This window comes from Neofelis nebulosa, chromosome 7 (assembly GCF_028018385.1).
Source record: "Neofelis nebulosa isolate mNeoNeb1 chromosome 7, mNeoNeb1.pri, whole genome shotgun sequence".
NCBI lineage: Eukaryota > Metazoa > Chordata > Mammalia > Carnivora > Felidae > Neofelis > Neofelis nebulosa.
The window spans coordinates 68,335,986-68,359,296 of record NC_080788.1 but is presented as its reverse complement, the minus strand read 5'-3'; the positions used below and the strand labels follow the sequence as shown (position 1 = coordinate 68,359,296).

The window sequence follows — 23,311 nt, the reverse complement described above, 5'->3', positions numbered from 1 at the left end:
GTTTGCAAATGGGTGTGTTCACAGCTTGGGAGCACCTGAACGGTTGTTATGTAATTCTTTCTTTACCTACTTCTACTACAGATGAAGGCCTTGGATTGGCAATATTTTAGGAACGGGTATTATGTATCTTGAAATGACTCTCAGTTTCCCTGACATAGAAGATGGACTTTGACAAATGACCCAGAGTTAATAATTTTAAACCAAATTATTGGAAGCGACTTATTTCTTTAGGTTTATGTTTCTGGTGTTATGCTTTTTAATGCCTGATAAAAAGCATTATAATCTGCAAAAAAAAAGCATTTTGTCATTGTTGACTACAGAGGATGAAATTTACTTTTACTTTTTGCTTTTTAAACATATCTAATTAGCTAGTGTTGAAAGGAGGACCAGACATGAGGCAACGTTAGTTAGGGGCTGTTTGTTTCCGGGTAATTACAGCATAGTCACCTGATGAATAAAGGTAAATAGTAATACAGTGTGTTTGAAGAGTTGAATTTTGAGGGTTTTTTTTAAAAAACATTTATTCACTAAATGCAATTATTAGCACTTTGCTAAGTGATTAAAATACAGTTAAACTTAACACTATTATCTATCCTTCACAAAAGGTCTATAAATCTAGTATATACAAAAATAAAAATACACCTTCAGAACAAAGTGACATGGTTTTAAGGCCAACCTTGAGTGAAATAAAATGTCACAATTTAGTCTTGTATAAATTCAGACTCTAAATAAATATAATTTATGCCTTCTGAGCTCAGTTGTCCTTGACACATAGAAAACTACAAAAACATATCTCTGCAGAAAGAAAACACTTTTTCCTTGTAGTGATGACTAGATCTTTATCCATATTGGAGAAAGTGATAAAAATGATAGAAGTATTACAGTATTAAGATGAAGAAAGAGGGTCTTCATATTTTTAAAGTTAGCTGTTTCACAACAAGCCAAGGACACAGAAGGGCGCTTTCTCTTTTGGAACATTTGACTTCACATTTATCAAAGCTCTGAGCTTCAGATAAAGATCACTTCTTTCTTCTTCCTCTGCTTCTGCATTGGACATGCCCTACCTAGATGGCTTGGACGCGAAGGGGACCAAGCCAAAGAAGACACTGGCTGTATGCTAATTAGTGTTCTGAGGCTTGAGACATTCTGGGGATCTTTGAGAGGCTTGGCTTTGCTTCTTTCTTGTTGCTGGATCAAGATGAGCATTGTTCTGACAGTTGGTACTGAAACATTATATCATGTAGATATGAAGTTGTACATAAATATTTATTAACTGAAAATGCATAAATAACTTCAAGACCTTTCAGTATTTGAATTGGGATTGTTCAGTAGTAATTATTAGTACGTTTTAAAAAGTTAAAAGTATTTCCCTCATCGGGTGTTGATTTCTTCACCTAGGATTCCTACATGAAGATGCCCCGGGAATGGTCATATATGAAGCAAAGAACTTTATGAAGCAAATTATGATCCTCTTTCATGTTTAAATATGTTCTCTTCATTGAAGTATTGATTTCACCAGACATTTTTGGGGGGTGGTGGTGAGGAAATTGTTACTGTCAGGTATACTGCCTTAATTAGCTTTTGGCTTTTTTTCTTTTTTGTAAGTCATGCTTCCCTTGACAGGAACAGTGGAGTGATGTATCCCCCACCTCAATAATGTGTGACCCAAATTTTGTGGCATAAATTTTCAACCAGTAGTGGTTTTCTTTCTGCTTTTTTTTTTTTTTTTAAACTGGCGTCAACATTACTTCTTATTCAGCTTAGAGAAAAAACAGGAAGGTTTTGTCTGCAGAAGAATTCACATGGAATCTCCCAATGTATTTCTTTACTTTTGTAACAAACTCAAAAAATCAGAGCTTCTAAGATGTTGCAATGAAGCAAGCAGTCTCATGGGTATAGCTGTGGGCATGTTCCAATACTCACTTCTATCAGGGATCTTCCTAACTTCCCTTCTCCCATGTGATAGTGATTAACTGGAAACTGACAAGAGGAACTTGGGTTTTTATGATGACTAGTCTACACGTTTATATTAAACATTTATCCATCATGCTGGGAAAGGCTGATTTACCTTTGGGTATTTAACTCACAGAGTATTCTAAATGTCAGGTTTCTCATAACACAAAAATATAGAGGCTATCAGGTGCCCAAAGTAGTTCCATGTTTTAAGATTTCTTCTCATGAGTAGCATCCACTGGCCTCAATCCATCTGTACATCAAAAAAAAAAAAATCTAATTCTAAGTATGGATTCTAGATTCTAAAACCTAAGAATAATGAATAAAATCTGAACTATGGAAAACTGAACAACTTCCTAAATGTTACTATTTGCTGGAGACATTTGCATTCAGATCTTCCCTCAAATTAGATCTCTGGCATTCCTTCCTTGCTTTCTAGCATTGCTCCAATGTTATATCTGTTCATGGCTGGGAGGGAGCCAATTTCAAGGATTTATTGCACAAAGAGCTATTTACTGAGACATATGCAATGCTTTCACTATGAAATAAACAGGAGTAGCATGCCTTTAATATAGGTTTTGACAAGAAGAAACAAAACTTATCTGTCTTAAGCACTCTCACACTGTGGGATGCAGGGGAAATACCTTTGCTATTTATTAGAGTGTAGTGCCTTCCATGGTTTTGGGAATATAGAATTTCACAACTTAGTCTCACATTTTACCTTACACATGACTTTATATAGTTTCCGAAAAGGTGAAAAGCTATCACCTTACGTGTTTTTAAAATGAGGAGGCCTTTTCATACTGATGGACAAGTCTCCTGTATTCTGCCATGATGGTGTCATTCTCTCTGCCTGCAAGGTTGGAATCAGTCATATGGATTCTTTCCTACACTTTGCAAAATTCGGGCAACTTGTCCTCATTCACTATTTCCCTCAAATGTAGATCCTGCTTTGAGGCCTCTCCTCATCTTACCCCTTCTAGGGCAGTCATTCAAACTTTAGTGTGCATATAAGAAATAAAGGAAACTCACAACAATCAGATTCTTTTTTTTTTTTTTTAACAGATTCTTGATCCCAATATCAGGTGATTCAGTGGTCTTAGGAAAAGCACAGGAAACTGAAATTTAGTAACTCACTTAAATATAATCCCTTGTCCAGATTTTAAAAAATTCTATAGTCTTCTTATCTCTGCTGGGTCTTATAAACTATCTCCAAACAAAGAATCCTAAAGATTATATCATATGCATTCATTCATTCATTCATTCATTCAGGCCTTCAACTATTTATTGAGTACCCATGTTTTCTAGACATTGGGTTTATAGTAGTGACAAAAGCAAACATCATTGACTCCATGGAATTCACGATCTGTGTTTACCCAGGTTTAAGAAGGTGCCTGTACAGAAAACATGAATAGACACTTCTCTAAAGAAGACATCCAGATGGCCAACAGGCACATGAAAAGATGTTCAACGTCGCTCCTTATCAGGGAAATACAAATCAAAACCACACTCAGATACCACCTCACGCCAGTCAGAGTGGCCAAAATGAAGAAATCAGGAGACTATAGATGCTGGAGAGGATGTGGAGAAACAGGAACCCTCTTGCACTGTTGGTGGGAATGCAAATTGGTGCAGCTGCTCTGGAAAGCAGTGTGGAGGTTCCTCAGAAAATTAAAAATAGACCTACCCTATGACCCAGCAATAGCACTGCTAGGAATTTATCCAAGGGATACAGAAGTACTGATGCATAGGGGCACTTGTACCCCAATGTTTATAGCAGCACTGTCAACAATAGCCAAATTATGGAAAGAGCCTAAATATCCATCAACTGATGAATGGATAAAGAAATTGTGGTTTATATACACAATGGAATACTACGTGGCAATGAGAAAAAATGAAATATAGCCTTTTGTAGCAACGTGGATGGAACTGGAGAGTGTGATGCTAAGTGAAATAAGCCATACAGAGAAAGACAGATACCATATGGTTTCACTCTTATGTGGATCCTGAGAAACTTAACAGAAACCCATGGGGGAGGGGAAGGAAAAAAAAAAAAAAGAGATTAGAGTGGGAGAGAGCCAAAGCATAAGAGACTGTTAAAAACTGAGAACAAACTGAGGGTTGATGGGGGGTGGGAGGGAGGGCAGGGTGGGTGATGGGTATTGAGGAGGGCACCTTTTGGGATGAGCACTGGGTGTTGTATGGAAACCAATTTGACAGTAAATTTCATATATTAAAAAATAAAAAATAAATAAATTAAAAACAAAACAAAACAAAACAAAACAAAAAAAAGAAGGTGCCTGTATTACTTATCAGATTTGATCCAAACTTTCTTAGTTTGATATTGAAGATCTTCATTGACCCTGTCTCTTAACTATCATTCAACAAAGATTCTCCCCTGTAGGCAAGTCATTGTCTTTTACTGTTCCTTAGCTTTTCTTGTCTCCATACCAACTCATTCTACATCTGGTCATTGGTCCTAACATTCCTCCTCAGAAATACTGTCCAGTGTTGTAGACTGGGCAAAGAAATGGGCAAGTAAGTTTCATCCATCCATTAAGCACATTTATTGAGACTCAAGCATTGTTGTAGATATGGGAGAATTCAGTAGTGGACAAGACAGAAAATAAACATATAAACAAAAAAAAATATCAGATAAATGCTATGCAGGGTGTGGTGTCTTAGTCTACTTTATATTGGCTACTTTATATTGGGTCTTAGTGGCTACTTTATATTGGGTATATGAAGCTGGGAGCTAAATGTCAAAGATAGTGGCCATGCAAAGTTTGGGGGGGCATTATTGGCAGAAGGAAAAAGCTAGTGAAGACTCTCAGTGAAAATGTATGAAAGAAGAATATAAGGAAGGCCAGTGTGGCTGTTGCATAGTGGGAGATGATAACAGGGTAAAGGCTGGGGTCAAACAGGTCCATATGAGTCAGATGACATAGGGGCAGAAATATGGATTTTATTCTAGGTAGAATGAAATATCATTGGAGGTTTTTAAGCAGGGTTGTGATGTGATCTGATTTATGCTTTAATGTAGCTGTCTTCAGATGTTGTGTGGAAACTGGATTGTAGAGAGACCAATAAGAGACCAGCTAGGAAGTACGGTAGTAACCCAACTCAATGATAATAGTTGTTCAGATAGGTAGTAACTCAAATGGACAGATTGGGCATATATTATGGAAGTAGTGTCAAGGGGATTGGTGGTGGATTGAATGTGGGTGGTGCAAGAGAAGATTCAAAGATAATTCCTAAGTTTTTTACTTGAGTAACTTGCTGGCTGGTCATATTCTTTATTGATCTAGAGAAGGTTTGGCTAAGGGAGGTGGCAATCCAGTGTCCAAACGGTGGGTGACATGGCTGAAAAGATAGGCTGCCATTGTCAGACTGCAAAAGATTTATAATAAGACATGAAGAAACTCAAACTTCTTCTGAATTGTGACTTAGGAGACATACATTGATGTGTAGGATAAGTTGGAAGGGGTAGAAATTGCATACCTGCAGTAGGATTTTGGGAGTAAAATGGTGCTGGATATGAGACAAAGAGAGTCAAAAGTCACAAGAATAATTATACAAGAGCCAAAAAAGATTTAGATAAGAGGTCATACAAAATATAAACAGAAAGCATGTTTACTTGAAGATATAAACAGAGGAAGAGTGCAGTACGTTTAGTCATAGATAGCTTCTTGATTGGTAGTTTTGAGAAGAGGAAATGAAGAGAATAGAAAGGAGAGAGCACAGCCAGCTCCTGGGAGAAGGGTTAAGTCTGCTTCAGAGGGAGGAATTCCTCAGTCATGGTTATGTCCCACAAACACACTGATGTGGGAAAGAACCTGGGCTGAAGGAAGAGAGTAGACCCTTAATCTACATATGGTCATTCCTTCACTGGTGGCAAGAGAATTAGAGTGTGTGTGTGTGTGTGTGTGTGTGTGTGTGTGTGTGAATAGTAACCCCATCTACATATTAATTACCACATATCTTTTTACTATAAAAAATTTGGGCAATATTGGGATCTTCTAACAGGTTATCTGATAAAACTTACATATTGTAGCATTTCCAGAGCTTGAAATATTGGTTCATAAAATGGGAAACTTTTCCTCACCTTTATGAGTTCTATTGCCAATGAACAGTATCTCCAAGGCAGGATGTTTATAAGGAAGATCTTTGTCACGTCAAGGGAGAAAAGCTATTGCTCTTTATGAGAAAATGTTTCTAGTTTACAATTAATTTTATTTTTCTGACTGAGTTTTCTTTCCCTGATATAACAGGCTAGATCAGTAAGAACTCTGCATCTATAAGTTAGGAAATCTAACAGGGAAAATCATCAAAGAGAAAGCAGATGATGAAGAAAATCAATATGCTTACCTTCTTGGTATTCCCTTATCCTTCATTTTCCACTTTCCACTCTTGTCTTCACCAAAACCTCACCACTGAAGCTAAATGAATCACTGGAATGAATTTTTTTCTAAAGAAACAAATTTTGGCTCATTTGTGTCAATTGCAAAAGCAGCTGCTTCTTTCCTATATGAGCCATTTTCTGAATAAGTGATTTTTTTTGGTTGCCAAGCTGAGGGATTTTGCCTTAGTCAATAGTTGGCATTATCATCAAATAGGAGCCAAATTAGTCACTGCAAATGAATTAATATCTTCCAGAACCAGAGTTATTTATGCCCTGAGTGATAAACTTGGGAACTGTTAATCAGCGCACTGACAGAATTTGTAAATGAGATCAATGCATCACTGTTGGGGATCTTCCAGGAATGATGGAGGACAGGATGGCTGCCAGAGGACTGGATTCATTTGTTTGCTTGCTCCTTTCTTCCTCTCCTTATTTTCTCTCTTCCCTTCCTTCTTCCCTTCTTCACCTTCCCTTTTCCTCTCTTTCCTTCTTCTCCTTCTCCCTTCCCTCCTTTCTTCTTCCCTCCCTCCCTCCATTCTTTTCTTCCTTCTTTCCCCTATATTGATGATTTATTCTGTGCTAAGTGTCAGGGATATCCTTAAGGAGATCATGTCCTCCACCTTCAAGAATCTAGTGGGGATGTGGCATCTGGGTGGCTCAGTCAGTTGTGCATCTGACTCTTCATCTCGGCTCAGGTCATGATCTCACTGTTTGTAGGAATTGAGTCCCATGTTGGGCTCTGTGCTGACCATGCGGAGTCCACTTGAGTTTCTCTTCCTCTTTCTCTGCCCCTTCCCTCACTCATGCACGTGCTCTCTCTCTCTCTCAAAATAAATAATTAAACTTAAAAAAAATCTAGTGGGGCATCTGGGTGGCTCAGTCAGTTGAGTGGCTGACTTCAGCTCAGGTCATGATCTCACAGTTCATGGGTTCGAGCCCTGCGTCAGGCTCTGTGCCGACAGCTCAGAGCCTGGAGCCTGCTTCTGATTCTGTGTCGCCCTCTCTCTGCCCCTCCCCCATTCACATTCCATCTCTCAAAAATAAGTAAAACATTAAAAAAAATTTAAAAAAATCTTCTGAGGAAAAGAACTACATGAAGACATCAGACACCATTAGAGTATAATGCATTAAACACAAGTATAAAGGTCTATAAAAATGTTTTATCATACAGATAAGGAAGATCCTACCTTATCCTAGAGGTGTTAGAAAGGGCCTCACTGAGAAAAATAAACATGAATTTTCCAGGTGGAAAAAGCAGTATTTTAGGCAGAAAATAAAGATATGTGTAAATCCATGGATTTGGGGGAAAACATGATCGTCACTACCAGAGCAATCACAATAACAACTAACATTTACTGCATAGTTACCCTGTGTCAGATATCATGTTATGAACTTTTCATAAATTAATGCTTTGAATTCTTACAAACCACACTATAAAATAGGGTATTATTCCTATTTTCCTGATAAGAATATGAGGTCCCAAATGGTAAAGAAATGTATCCCAAAGAGGAACTGATATGTTTTTGGAGTTGTAACCACTTCAGTGTATCGGTGTGTGTGTGTGTGTGTGTGTGTGTGTGTGTGTGTGTGTGTGTGAGAGAGAGAGAGAGACAGCGGGTAGTAGAAAAAGCCAAGAGATGAGACTGTAAAAATCGTCAGGAGTGTGTGTTAATAAACACTAAGATGCACTATAGGAAAGGGTTCAGGTTCATTCTTAAGCAGGACAAATTTGTCCATCTATCCCTCTGTCTGTTCACCTACTCCTTTATTAAATATGGAATTTTAAGCAGTATACAGAGAATGAGTAAAAATGAAAGTGGAAGAAGAGAAAAGATGAGGGAAAGGACGTAATGAAAATAGGAATAGGCGTCACTGAATCTTGGCAAACACCTTTGTGTGTTTGCTACATCTTTGTGTGGAAGTTAAAAAACCAACTGAGGAAAGAATGCCACCCTAGCTCCAGCGAGCTGAAGTAGCACCCACTGCAAAGGCCAGAATTTTTCAAAATGATGATTTTTGAAGTCATTTATTCTGATTGACATATGGGTGAATGATGTCCTGATATCCTCATTCTTATAGCATTGTCATAAGATTTTCACTTGAAAATAATTTTTAAAGGAGGTATAACCAAATGCTTCCTTCATCAAAACACAGTCTTACTAAAGCGCTTGTGGAATGTCTGTCTTTAATAATTCTATTGCCCAAATATTTGCTAACATGACTTATTCATGACATTTATGTCAATCCAAATACATAAGTTAACTTGTTGTTTGGCTTGTTATTTTTAAACCAAGTAAAAGATGTATACATCTAACAAATACACTAACTTTGGTTTTAGAATGGTTGACATGTTGCTCTTCCTTTTGACAGTGATTAGTCAGCAGGAGGAATTGCCTGTTTGGGCTATTCTGAGCTTGCAAGACCCAACTGGCATCAGCCAAATAGTCTCTATGATGAGCGGGCTTTAGTTGAGTATATCCAGACCTGCTTCTAAGATTATTTAGAGGCAAGTTCAAAAGAAGAAGGGACAGAACACAAATGATGAAAAAATTAACTGCTGTGTTAAAAGATCATCCTGGCCCAAGCCAATTCTAGTGTCAGTCAGCTGACTATATTTTTGTGTAAACATGAGAGAGATAGGATGAACGTAGTCTATGTTGAGCTTGTGTTTCTTGGCCCATAACTGATTTCTGTTCTCAGAGGCAAACTTTCATAAAAGCTGCACATAATCTGAAAGCACTCCTGGAAGATATTGCCATGAAATGGTAAAACACATGACAGTATAGTGACAGTTTGTAGCATGATAGGCTATGTCTAAGGGCCACCAGTTCCTCATGATGTCCTGAGTAACTAAGTAATTGGTCAGGTATGTGGGTTGGTATATGATTCAAGTGAACAGTCGAGTGGTCTTGTAAGTCTATGATTTGGGGGGAACAGAGGTGGTCCTTTCTGAAAATGGGATAAACGATGGATTCCCACCAGGAGCTACTAGGCCCAGAGTCAACAAAACTGTAAAAAAAAAAAAGCCATTGACAGGAGAAAAGAGCTCAGTTCAGAAAAGTCACTGAATAGCTTCGGGGGCAAAGTATCTTAACCAGGGCCTTTACTGATTTATATTTTCAATCAGCCGTACAGTTGAAGCCCTGCTCGACAGAAGTTGAGGTAGTTAACTGTGTTGTAAGGTGGTGAGAAATGAGCCCCCTAAGTCTGTTGGACGACTTCCCCACGCATTTCATATCTATGGTAATTCTATCTAGAATTTATCCTTTTTGCCTAATGAAATCTAATGGCATGACTCTGGTCCTCCTTTACATCTTATTAGAACAAAGTTGTCCTGAGGTAACAAAATGTGTTAAATAAACCTGAAAAGCTTTAAATTTTATGGAGCCATGGCCTCCTGTTTAACTGTGTTACTTTCAGCTTTGTAGCCAATCTTGGCAAACTAGGTACCAGAAAAATGAAAAGTGGAACATACATTTTTTTGTGAAATTTTGTTTTTCAGGTAAAATTGGTTTTAAAATTGGGGCGCCTGGGTGGCGCAGTCGGTTGAGCGTCCGACTTCAGCCAGGTCACGATCTCGCGGTCAGTGAGTTCGAGCCCCGCGTCAGGCTCTGGGCTGATGGCTCGGAGCCTGGAGCCTGTTTCCGATTCTGTGTCTCCCTCTCTCTCTGCCCCTCCCCCGTTCATGCTCTGTCTCTCTCTGTCCCAAAAATAAATAAAAAAAACGTTGAAAAAAAAAAATTAAAAAAAAAAATTGGTTTTAAAATCTGCTAATATGTAGGAAGAGATCAGCTTCTCTCAAGTTACAGATTCAACTGTCCTTATACAATGCAAGGTCTTCAGTGCAGGCTGAAGGTTCACTTGTATCACTTAATGCTCTTCTGATCTCTCTAATCCAGTAATCTATGCTCCCAGCTCATAAGTGTGCAGTTATGTCTAGAACTATCCCAGGACAAAAATGCTTATTTACCACCAAGATGAAAAATCCTGTCTACAGAAGGTAAGAATCCCAGAAAATCTGTGAGGCTGGCTTTTGGAGTAGGGCCATGGATAAAATCTTCTCTGGATTTTCCCAATGCATTATGATTCAATATATCAGATAAATGAGTTGTTAGAGAATTTACTCTTAAAGTAACAAATTTACCACCAATAAAATATTCCATAGGGACACAGTCTTCATGCCTTTTTTTAAGAAGTTTTTTCATTTATTTACTTTGAGAGAGAGAGAGAGGGAGGGAGAGAGAGAGAGTAGAGAGAGTGCACAAGAGCAGGGGAGGGGCAGAGGGGGAGAGAGAGAGAGAGAGAGAGAGAGAGAGAGAGAGAGAGAGAGGGAGAGAGAGAGAGAGAGAATTCCAAGCAGGCTCTGCACTGTCAGTGAGGTGCCCAATGTGGGGCTCAAACTCATGAACTGTGAGATCATGACCTGAGCCGAAACCAAGAGCTGGGAGGCTTAACTGACTGAGCCACCCAGGTGCCCCACAGTCTTCCTCTAGCAATTTTGGGTTGCCATGGATGTCCAGAGGAACTAAAGGTATTTAGCCTTGGGGTGACATCTGGGCTACTTTCTGTTTCTAGACTGTTATGTAGAAGTAGTATTATACTTAGAATAGTACTATGCTATAGTATAACTATAACAACTATAAGTAAACAACTATATAGTTAGTAGAATAACTCCATAGCTGCATTGGTGGAATGAAATCTTAATAATCATAGTTGTCCAAAGATGAAATAAACTAATTCAGGGGATGTGACCTCCCGTCCTTCACCCCCTGATATGTTCAATTAACATGTGGATGATCATTTGGCAGGAAGTTTTGTGTCAGAGAGTACTTGGACCAGATTATATGAAAGAACTCTCCAAACCTAAAAGTTCTAAGAATCTGTAATGAGTATTTTTAAAAATTATTTTAAACCATTTTTTTTTTGGCGGTGGTGGGGATGGGGGGATTAAACCTGAGGAAGGGTTGTTTGCTGGAAGCAAAATGTATTCCTATATTTTTATACTTTTAAGCTTGAAAACTTTTGCATTATTTTATCTTTTTTTCAGATAGCTCACTAGAAATAAATATGGAAATTTCCTAAGAGGCTGAATACTAATGAGGTTGTAACTGAATTTGGAATTCTCTTCTAGACGCAATTCCTTGGGTGATATAAGGTCCTAAATTTATATATGTTTTACCTTTTTGTTTTCAAAGTTAAAACCTATAAAAATTGATAGATTGGAATAACGAACCCTTTTGTGCCCATCACCCAGTTTCAAGAATTATTAACTCACAGGGTGGAATAATGACCCCCGCAAAGATGTCCATATCCTAAAGCCTGGAACTTGTGAATCTGTTAGGTCACCTAGTAAGTAGGAATTATGGTTGCAGATGGAATTTAAGTCGCTAATCAACTGACCTCAGGATGAGGAGATGTGTGTGATTAGATTGGTTGTGATTGGCAATTTAAATATCTATTTAACTTTGGTGGTATATATTCAAATCTCTATTTGAGATTGGTATCCATCCCCACTACAGTCAAAGTACACAAATAAGAGCATTGTCTGCCTTTGCTAAGTTGGCAAATACTTGTTTTACTTGAAAATACAAAGAAATTTCTCGATTTATCCTTAAGGATGATTTTATCCTCTTCATACTGTAACAACAGTCTCTTTTTTTTCTTTTTCAGAAATTTCTTTATAGCTCCTATAAAAAATTACCACAAACTTTGTGGCTTAAAACAGCAAACATTTATTACTTGGTAGCTCTCATAGGTGCAAGAGAGTGCAAGAGGGAGGCAGAGGAGAGAGACCCAGATAGATGCCCACGTGGGAAGGTCTGGGCCTGAGGTTGTAGCTGGCCCAGAGATGGAGGGAGGGGCCCTGAGCCGAGCATGTGGGTGGGTGGTCTCTGGAAGCTGGAAAGGATGAGGGATCAGATTCTCATCCAGAGCCTCCCGAAGGAATGGAGGCTTACTGATACCTTGACGTTAGCCTTGTGAGACCCATTTCAGATCTCACCTACAAGAACAATGGTATTTATTATCCAATTTCCATACAAAGGTGAATATTGAAGAGGAAAAATGCATTATTTTATAGAGGCCAGTGACATTGTTTATCCTTATCAAGATATTAAGACTTTCAACAAAATCAGCTAAAATCTATTGTCATTTTCTTCAAAACCGTTCTCTAAATTCCCATTTATATTCTTAGGTACTCTTTTTCGTAGTCTTGATAAATACAGTATTTGAGTTCAAAAAATCAACCAATCACTCAACCAGCTGAATGACACACTCTGCAAACACAAACATGAGCAAAACCCAAAAATAAAATGAACCAAAACCAAAGCATTTAAAGTTTATAAGCAGTCAGTTTTAACAATAGATGCAAATGGCCCGAATGAAATTTCTAATAGATTATTTTATCTTGTTAGTATTAAAATGAAGGACAAAAGATCAATGCTTAGGTTACTGGAGTCATAAAACCTAATGGGTCATTTATTTCTTATGTTTAAGTCCTTCCCCTTCAAAGATACTGGACGTATTATCCATAGTCTGCAGTGGGATTCTTTATGTGTTATCATTAGAGGTATGTTCAACTGTAGTGTTTGAGACGTACAGATTATATTCTTTTGGAAGGTTGCATTAGAAATGCTGTGGCAGCATACACTTGTCTTGCACGTGTAAGTTAGAAACACACACCAGAAATACTGAGCATATGGCACAAACTTTCACACACACACACACACACACACACACACACACACACACACACACCCAGAGGCACATGACACTCCAAAATCTGAAAAACACATATACTATTTAACATTTTCCTTAATATTTAACATATCATATCATACTTTAGACACTATGAGAAACTAAAATGTATAAAAGTTAAGGGTAGTCGCTAAAGCTACTGTGATGTGTAAACTTGGTTAGGCTGTAGTGCCTAAATTACTTAGTCAAACACCAGTCTAGATGCTGTTATAAAAGTAATTTTTGGGTGTGATCAACATTTACAATCAGTAGACTTTGAATAAAGCAGAGTACACTCCATAATGTGGGTAGGCCTCGTGTCATTAATTAAAGGCTTTAAGAGCAAAGTCTAAGGTTTCCTGATGAAAAAGCAAGTCTGCCTCAATACTGCAACATGGAAACATTGCCCGAGTTTCCCACCTGTTGGCCTACATTGCAGATTTGGGACTCAAGACCACAACATCAAGTCTTACTTGAGTTTCTAGCCTGCTGGCCTCCCCTCTGGATTTGACTTTCTAGGCCCCACAATTGTGTAAGTCAGTTTCTTAAAATCTCTCTATCTGTAGATGGATGGATGGATGGCTAGCTAGCTATATCTACTATTGGCTCCATTCCTTGGGAGAACCTTTCATTAATATACCTATTATTGCCCAAACAGCTTTCAAATAAGACAATACCTTGATTAATTCTGACATAATTTGATAGTCTCATTTTGGCCACCTATCACTTGCTTTATTTAAATTGAGCCAAAATTTAAGTTTTATTAGTCAAACTTGATAATGAAAACTTTAAAAGCTCAACGGGGCACCTGGGTGGCTCAGTCGGTTAAGCGTCTGACTTCAGCTCAGGTCATGCTCTTACGGTTTGTGAGTTTGAGCCCCGCGTTGGGCTCTGTGCTGACAGCTCAGAGCCTGGTGCCTGCTTCGGATTCTGTGTCTCCTTCTCTCTCTGCCCGTCCCCCACTGTGCTCTGTTTCTCTCTATCAAAAATAAATAAATGTAAAAAAAAATTTAAAATAAAAAAAACCTTACTCTTTCTACCAGTATTGCTTGCTGTTTCCTGTGTTTCTTTCTTCACCTTAAACCAGCCCCCAACAACTTTCTTATTCAGCCCATGAATCATCCCTAACACACACTTCATTTTTCTAAAATACGAGATCAATGAAGAGCTCTATAGACACTTTGTTGTAGTTTGGAGGTTTATTTGTTTTTTGGTTCAAATCTCTTTTCAGTGACTATCACTGCCGTGTTTCTAATCTCCCTGGTGACTATTTTCTATCAATTTATGTTTAGCCAACAGTTCAAGTAATGTGTGTTGAGTTACTAGCAGAAATAAGCTCAAAAACTCTAGATCAATTACCATAGGCTATCATAAGAAGACTTGCTTTGCCTGCCTTAAAACAAAACCCTTTACTAGGGTTTAAGACAAAGTTGTGTCTTCATTTTCTTCTTTAGATTCAGAGTAACTAATTTGACCAAAACTCTAAAAAGAATTGGAAATAGTTAATTATAGCAATGCAGTCCATGATTGAGAGGACTGAGTTCCTTTCTAAGTTGATAAAATACTTCAAAATGCATAATTATATAGGACTTTTTTCAAAGCAAAGATATGAAGTTCAAAATAACAAAACTACTCCTCTGCTGCTGCTTAAGAGGGATTTACCCACTAGGCAATTTATAACTCAGATTATGTTCTTAAACAAATGTTACCCAAATAAACCTTCCTTGAAATCAATGGTACTGGTGTTCAAACATTTCCTTTTATATGGATTTAAATGTGTCCTCTATCATCTGACTGAACCAACTAAAGCCATTTCTCTTAAAGACATCAACAGCTCAAGGGGGAAAAAAAAGTTTTCTCTCCAGGGCTGGGGGAGGACTTTTGCTTTGCACTTTAAAATGTTTGCTCTGTTCCAAGAAGATATTAGGATCAGTTGACTGACAACAGGAAAAATTTTCCTGGCAGAGAAGGAAGCCAGAGGAGATTCATATGCAGACAAAATTTTAACTATCAGGCTGTTTGTATCCCCATGTCTATTCTAATATGCCAAGCTGGGATAAATCAAATGGGCTCTAAAAATGGTAGATAAAAATGTGATTTCGCAATAATTCTGGAGTTTTGCAGAATATCCATCTTGAGCATTTCTTTTTTTCCAAGGAGTTATTTATTACTGGGTGAAGCTATACAGCTATTTCAATATATGTACTACTCTAAGAAAAAAAAATCCTTGAAAACTTTACATTTTAAAGAGTGTTATAAAGATATGATGGTTTTGTTGAAGGGCTAGTGTGAGTTTAAACAGACTGGGGCCCAGGCAGAGATGCCTGAAATCTGAAGGGAGGAGGGAAACCGGGTCAGATGATATAGTGTAGTTGGATGTGTCCACCTTCCCGCTGGCCATCCCTCCTCAGGGGAGGCCTGGACAGAAGGGTCCTGCTTCAGGGTATGTGCTACGTGTGTACACAACCTGTCTTTATTAGGAGACCCCGGTATTGGCAATCTCTTATTGATGTGGGAATTGGATTCATGGCATAAAATCAAAGAGGACTAAGAACACATGAAAGCGATGTTGGGTAAATTCATGAAGCAAACACTTTAGAACCCTCAGGATGGACTTTTCTAGTCAGCGTTTCATAGCAACTTTATAATCATTCACTTTTTCTTGGTTTCTCAAAGAAAATGTGGTCCTTGTAAGGATTAGAAGAGTAACAGTTTAATCCAGGCCATAATTTATACTCTTTAGAGTATCAATCTATATAAAATTCTATAAAAATAGGTTTTTAATTCCCTCAAGGAGTAGAAGAAATTCTACTTTCTGAGGGGCGCCTGGGTGGCTCAGTCGGTTAAGCGTCCAACTTCAGCTCAGGTCACGATCTCGCGGTCTGTGAGTTCGAGTCCCGCGTCGGGCTCTGGGCTGATGGCTCAGAGCCTGGAGCCTGCTTCCGATTCTGTGTCTCCCTCTCTCTCTGCCCCTCCCCCGTTCATGCTCTGTCTCTCTCTGTCTCAAAAATAAACGTTAAAAAAAAATTTAAAAAGAAATTCTACTTTCTGAGATTAAGGGGAACAAACAACAGATAGACCTGTTTACCGTCTCTTTTATTGCCTTCAGGGATTTCAGCTGCCCCCTGGCATGAGACCTCCAAATAGGGTCTTCTAGCCTAACTCTCCTCCCTTTGTTGGTATGAGCCTTGGGCTGTTTTTCTTACTGTGACATTTCATAGGGCTTATAAATGAAAATTCAAAATGAAGGCACCCAGGGTTGATTCATGGCCTGCTAGACCTATCTGCATTCAACTTTAAATGAACTAAGACTTAAAATATACCTGGTCTAAATATACATCTCATCACAGGAATGCTAGGAGAAGGTGATTAAGTCTTACCCTCATTCATTTCTGAAGAAGGCACATTGTGAGAACCAATGAAAAAATAATGTAACTTAAATTTGATATAAACTGGACCAAACAGCTAAACAAAAGGCAACAATAATAAAAAAAACAACGTAAAAAAGAAAAGCCCCCCAACACAGATAATTCTAAGACTTAATTTAGTTGGAAATTATGTACTGTAAACAGCATATATGATTCTATTTAAAAAGTGTAAACTATTCAAAAAGACTGAAATTTACTTTATTAATGATAAGTTTATAAAGCTGTTAACTTCCTAATGATGTTTCAGGTTAGAAGTTGCCTTCGAGGGGCATCTGGGTGGCTCAGTCTGTTGAGCATCCAACTTTGGCTCAGGTCATCATCTCACACTGGTCTGTGAGTTCAAGCCCCAGGCCGGGCTCCCTGCTGTCAGTGCAGAGCCAGCTAAGATCCTATGTTGCGCTTTCTCTGCCCCTCCCTTGCTTGCACTCTCAAAAATAAATAAAATATTAAGAAAAAAGAAGTTGCCTTAGAGTTCTTTAATTTTTTAATTTTAATTTTAAAATATTAATTTAATTATTCTTTATTCTAGGGGCCATTCTTCAAAAACCCTAACTTTCTATCACTTCCTAAATGCATAGTATTTATCACAAAGCTAATTTTGGTTGGATATCTCTTTCATATACCCTGGGAATTAGACTCTTCTTCTCTGTCTCCTTTCTCTCAAAAATCCAACTCAGTTTATTTCAAAGCAATGCCAATAAATAGGAATTTTTCACAATTGTTAATCCGGGCTAACTGAACCATACTGGTAAACCAAGAACTTTAGGAATTGAGTTATCAGCCTACTTGGAACCTGACAAATGTTAACATAAATAAAACAAAAACACTGAAAAAAGGTTTTTCTATAATGAAACTATATTGTGTTCAGTGAATTTTTGTCCTTTCTTTTTTCTTTTCTTGGTAAGAACTTTGAATTTTAAGGATTGTGAGGCAAAGACTTTTGTTGAGATCTAATTATAGGGAAATAACTCTAACCTTATGGTTAATTTTACCTTAATCTTCTTTCTTCTCTAGTGTATTCATTAAAATAATTATTATTCTGTTTTCTTACAATATGTTCTTTCTGCAATATCAGAAATTTATAATAAAGATGTAAAAGGACCCAGGTTCACACCCAGAGAGTTGTGACACCGAGGCTTTTCTTTCCAGGAAGCAACTTGATTTGTGCTGGCACTGGCTCAGTGGGTTTGTACCCAAAAAACTGAGTCCCCAGCACAGTGAGGTGTAGCCTTTTATAAATTTCCGAGTTCTCTATCTCCCATACATGGTAATACAGGCATATGGTCTGATTGGGCGGTCTCATGTGACAGGGTCGTGAGGGATATCACATTCACACACACAACCAGGTTGCCTCCCCTTATCTTGAGGGTTTTTTTTTTTCTCACCACATTCCTTAGGGAGGGGACTCTACCACAGAGAAAACCCAAATCATCATAAACCTAAACCTATGTTTATGTAGAGATAACCTCTTTTAACATTTTGGTAAATTTCCTTTCAGGTGGCTCAGACGTTCAAGCCACCAACTCTTGATTTCAGCTTGGGTCATGATCTCACAGTTCGTGAGTGTGAGCCCTGCATCAGGCTCTGCGCTGATAGCATGGAGCCTGCTTGGGATTTTTCTCTCCCTCCTTCTCTCTCTGACCCTCCCTTGCTCACATTCTCTCTCTCTCTCTCTCTCTCTCTCTCTCTCTCTCTCTCTCTCTCTCAAAATAAATAAATAAACTTAAAAAAAAACTATAAAAAATAAATTTCCTTTCAGCCTTTTGTGTACACACACATGCATTTCCTGGTGACTAATTTTAGATTTCATAGCAAGGACGTGCTATGTTTTGTATGTTTGGCATTCACAGTGAGTTTAGTTTTTGCTTTCCTGGTGTCCTTTAACTAAAGTTCCTTTATATGTAAATCATACTGGCCTGAAATCAGGAATACCAGCAATTGGCATCTACTGTCCATTAGAGTAGTTAGAAGGTGAACATACTTTTTGGGAGCTCTTTCCATGTTCTCTAAGCTGGTGGCTTCCTGAGAAGTTCAGAAAGCCCTTGCTCAGAAATACACATTCCCTGTTCTTGTCTGCATGTGGCAGATCCCTTCGGTTTGTCAAAATTCTTCTGCCGTTTCTCCCTTTGCTGCAATGTAGGCCTGAATACTTAATGAACAATGATTGACTTCACTGGAACTCACAGGGATGAAAATATTTCCAAGTTCTAAAGTAGTGACCCTAGCCAGCAGTCAAAGAATAATTTTTTTTACGCATCATGAAAAGGATGGCTGGAGATATTTCTGTCTATATATCCATTTACCTATCTTGAGGCACAAAAACACTTCACCTGAATACCTTCATTTTAAAAATAAGGAATGATAAAAAAGTAAATAGCATAATGAAACATTTAAATCCCCTTTGCAACAGTATTTGTGTAATATTTAATTGATGTGTAACTAAATAAAAACAAATTAAAAAACCCCCAAACACTGAAAGGCAAACACCATAATGTATATAAAATTTAGATGAATGTACTGGGCTTATAGTGTTTTTGTATGTAACTACGAGCATGCATGTAAACACACACGTGTACCCACATGCCTGAGTACTCATTCAAAGTTTTACTCATTGAATATATATTACTTTTGTGGTAGACAAAACAAAGAAGATTCATGAGAAATAATTTTACAAGTTTCCACTGCAATCATCTTCCATTTATAGTTCTTAAAAAATATATTTGACCACGGGATGTTTTAGAAACTGTGGTATCAAAACCCAAGACGGTCAAGACTATCTATTTGCTTAGATGTTATAGATGCCTCATGTCTATTCCAATATTTTCTTTTCTCACGTCTAATTTCTCCTTATTTTCTTCTTGAACAGTCTCACATTTATATCTTTAAGCATTATCTTTTCTTTTTGATGTTATGGGGAGTGGGAGAAGAAAACATACTTTGTTTTTACTTATGGGTTACTTTAGTGTGATCTCATACAGTGCTTTGTACCATTCTTTGCCTTCTATATCTTCCGTCTCTTCTCTTCCCAACCCCTTCCCTTTCTTTCCTAGATAATCACACTGATCTGCCATATTCCAGAACTACCACTAGCCGTGATGCTGAAGGTGGGCTTGAAAGACTTTACGGTGTTTGTCTTCATAGTGTCTTAACACTGCTTTGGTCTGCACATTAATAGTATATTAAGCCTCTACATTGATTAGGTTCCTTTGTTTAAAATGGTATTCATTTGGTAAATGCCCACCATTAATTTACAATCCAACATGTCACCAAGTAACTGATCAGACTGTCCTGCCAATCTAGCATTAATGTTAGTCTGCTCATAGATGTCTTGGGGGCAGTTGCAGCTAACTCTAGAAAAGGAAAAGTGTAAAAGATGCTCCTAATTTTTTTTTTTTGGAGGAAACACAGGTTAATGTATATTACATATAGCAGTGCCACATTATTGCATAAATTAAGCTTTAAAGGGCTAAATAGATGTCATTATCATTGTCAAGCAAACATTTATATGGTACTTTCTATATGGCAAGAATTTGGTTTAAATTCTTGACATATATTAACCTGTTTCTTCCTCTAACAATACAGTGAATAGGTACAATATTATCCTTGTTTACCAGTTGAGAAAATGGAGGAGCAGGTAGGTTAGAGTACTTGTCCAAAGTCATGGAGCTCCTAGGGAGAAGAGCTGGCATTTCAAGCCAGGTAGCTTACTTCCAGAGGCTCTTAACCTTAATTATAGTATCAGTAAACATTTGATCATATTTGAAAAAATTTTCAGAGTATTATGTCATGTACAGGGAATGTTTAAGAAAAAGGTATGAGGAACCCCTGGGTGACTCAACTGGTTAAACATGTGACTCTTGGTTTTGGCTTGGGTCATGATCTCATGGTTCATGGGATGAAGCCCTGAGTCAGGCTCTGGCAGACACGTGGGAACCTGATTGGGAGTCTCTGTCTCTTCCTCCCTCTCGGGCCCATCCCCTCCCCCCTGCAAAATAAATACACATTAAAAAAGAAAAAGGTGCAAGACAGTTTGTGCCCTTACAGGTCTTCAATCTAGTTAGAAAGACAGGGTAAACAATATAAAACTTCAGAGAATACCAGGAAGCAGAAGCTGTGATAAAGGAGCCATTCAGAAGAGCTCTCTAGGGTTGTGAAGGTGGCCAGGTCACTAAAGGCAGGGGAAATCTGCAAAGACCTCATATTTATGGAGTTCTGAGACATTTGGACCAAGATCAAGATGCTTTTTCTGCTCCTTATTGAAAGTTATCCAAAATATGAATAGCTTAAAAATGCATCTGAAAATCCCTAAGACAGATGGTCTGAAAGTAACTGGAATCATCTGTAGATAGAGCGAGAACTTGATTAAACCCCAGCAGGTGAGTGGGAATTACAAACACAAAACAAAGGAATTTAAAACACCATTATTGTAGCATTAATATAGAAGAATTAGAGTGATCAGATAATTCAGAAGATGCTTGTCTTGATGCCTTTAAAAGTGGGACATGCACTGCCTTGGGCTCCGAACAATTAGTCCTGCGTGTCACAGAAGCTTGGGAGTGACAAGACCCTTTGACAGCTCTGAACGATGAACCCATACCCAGGAGAACAGCAATCTAGAAACTAACTTGATTTGATACTTCTTTTTGTTCAAAGCAACAAACATTTCAATTTCAGTGATCTATAGTACTCCAGGGTTGTATTTATCTACTCTTACTGTAATGCAATTGTTTCAGAAGAAATAATGGGTGAGTTAAATAACAAGGCCACTGGTATCTCAGGATAAATAAGAGTATAGGAAAATTTAAATTGTTAAAAATCCTCTGTATCTATTCCTGCCGTTTCTTTTAAGTTCACAGTAAGATTATACTTTCTTCCACTTATCTGACTTGCTATTAAACTGTACTGTGGTTTGGCTTCCCATTATAGTTCATGATAACTTATTCTAAACATTCCATATTTTCAATGAACATTGTGTATCAGTTTCTTAATATTAATGTCTTTTGTAGAATGTGTTTAATTCACGTATAGATTGAATATATACACTCTCTCAATATATCTAATAATCCATTATTACTACTTCCTCTCCAGTATTTCTACCATCTATCCAGTTATTTAAAATTAGAAACTTGGGAGTCATACTTAATTTCTTCCTCTCCCTTCCCACTTCATAGCTAGTCAACATGTGTTCTTGATTATATCTCTTAAATATCTTATAAATGGGTCCAATTCATAAAGGCTAATTATGTCTATGGACCCAGAGGCATAGATTGTCCTGCTGAGACTAGAACCTGGGTCTTCTAATTCCTGGTTCAGCCATCTCTCTGACCTACATGATGGTTTTAGAGAAAGGGCTTTGTTTTATTTATTTATTTATTTATTTATTTATTTATTTATTTATTTAATAAATATATGAAATTTATTGTCAAGTTGGTTTCCATACAACACCCAGTGCTCATCCCAAAAGATGCCCTCTTCAATACCCATCACCTACCCTCCCCTCTCCTCCCACTCCCCATCAACTCTCAGTTTGTTCTCAGTTTTTAAGAGTCTCTTATGCTTTGACTCTTTCCCACTCTAACCTCTTTTTTTTTCCTTCCCCTCCCCCATGGGTTTCTGTTAAGTTTCTCAGGATCCACATAAGAGTGAACACATATGGTATCTGTCTTTCTCTGTATGGCTTATTTCACTTAGCATCACACTCTCCAGTTCCATCCACGTTGCTACAAAAGGCCATATTTCATTCTTTCTCATTGCCACGTAGTATTCCATTGTGTATATAAACCACAATTTCTTTATTCATTCATCAGTTGATGGACATTTAGGCTTTTTCCACAATTTGGCTATTGTTGAGAGTGCTGCTATAAACATTGGGGTACAAGTGCCCCTATGCATCAGTACTCCTGTATCCCTTGGGTAGATTCCTAGCAGTGCTACTGCTGGGTCATAGGGTAGATCTATTTTTAATTTTTTGAGGAAACCCCACACTGCTTTCCAGAGCGGCTGCACCAGTTTGCATTCCTACCAATAGTGAAAGAGGGTTCCCATTTCTCCACATCCTCTCCAGCATCTATAGTCTCCTGATTTGTTCATTTTGGCCACTCTGGCGTGAAGTGATATCTGAGTATGGTTTTGATTTGTATTTCGCTGATGAGGAGCGATGTTGAGCATCTTTTCATGTGCCTGTTGGCCATCTGGATGTCTCCTTTAGAGAAGTGTCTATTCATGTTTTCTGCCCATTTCTTCACTGGATTATTTGTTTTTTGGGTGTGGAGTTTGGTGAGCTCTTTATAGATTTTGGATACTAGCCAAAAGGGCTTTGTTTTAATTCTAATCTGTCTCAACAAAATATTAATATATATTAATATAATAAAATATCATAAACACAAGTTCCTCATACTCATTCGAAAAAAACACATAGCTAGTATTTGAATACATAAAAGACTGTTACTATTACCTATGATACCTAGCTCTGAATTTGTCATTTTTATGCTTTACTGAAGGTCTTCTTGCTGAAAGTTCACCATGTTTCCCTCTTTTTATTCCTGTCTCAATAGAAACCTTGGCCTTCCTTCTGTTCAGGTGGATTTCTCCACCTGTGCTATGGATCTTAATTGCTTTTGCCTTCTCAGGAGTCTTGCTTCAAGAATCTTACCATCTCGGGGCATCTGGGTAGCTCAGTCAGTTAAGCCTCCAGCTCTTGGTTTTGGCTCAGGTCATGATCCAACAGTTTGTGAGTTCAAGCCCCGTGTTGGGTTCTGCACTGACAGTGCAGAGCCTGCTTGGGATTTCTCTC

The 23,311-nt window shown here is 37.9% G+C and overlaps 1 protein-coding gene across 4 annotated transcripts in view; it reads right to left on the bottom strand.

Annotated features, from left to right (window-relative positions):
* The window catches only part of DPH6 (diphthamine biosynthesis 6), a 444,382-nt gene that overhangs the window by 64,188 nt on the left and 356,883 nt on the right, over positions 1-23,311 (bottom strand). The window lies entirely within an intron of this gene.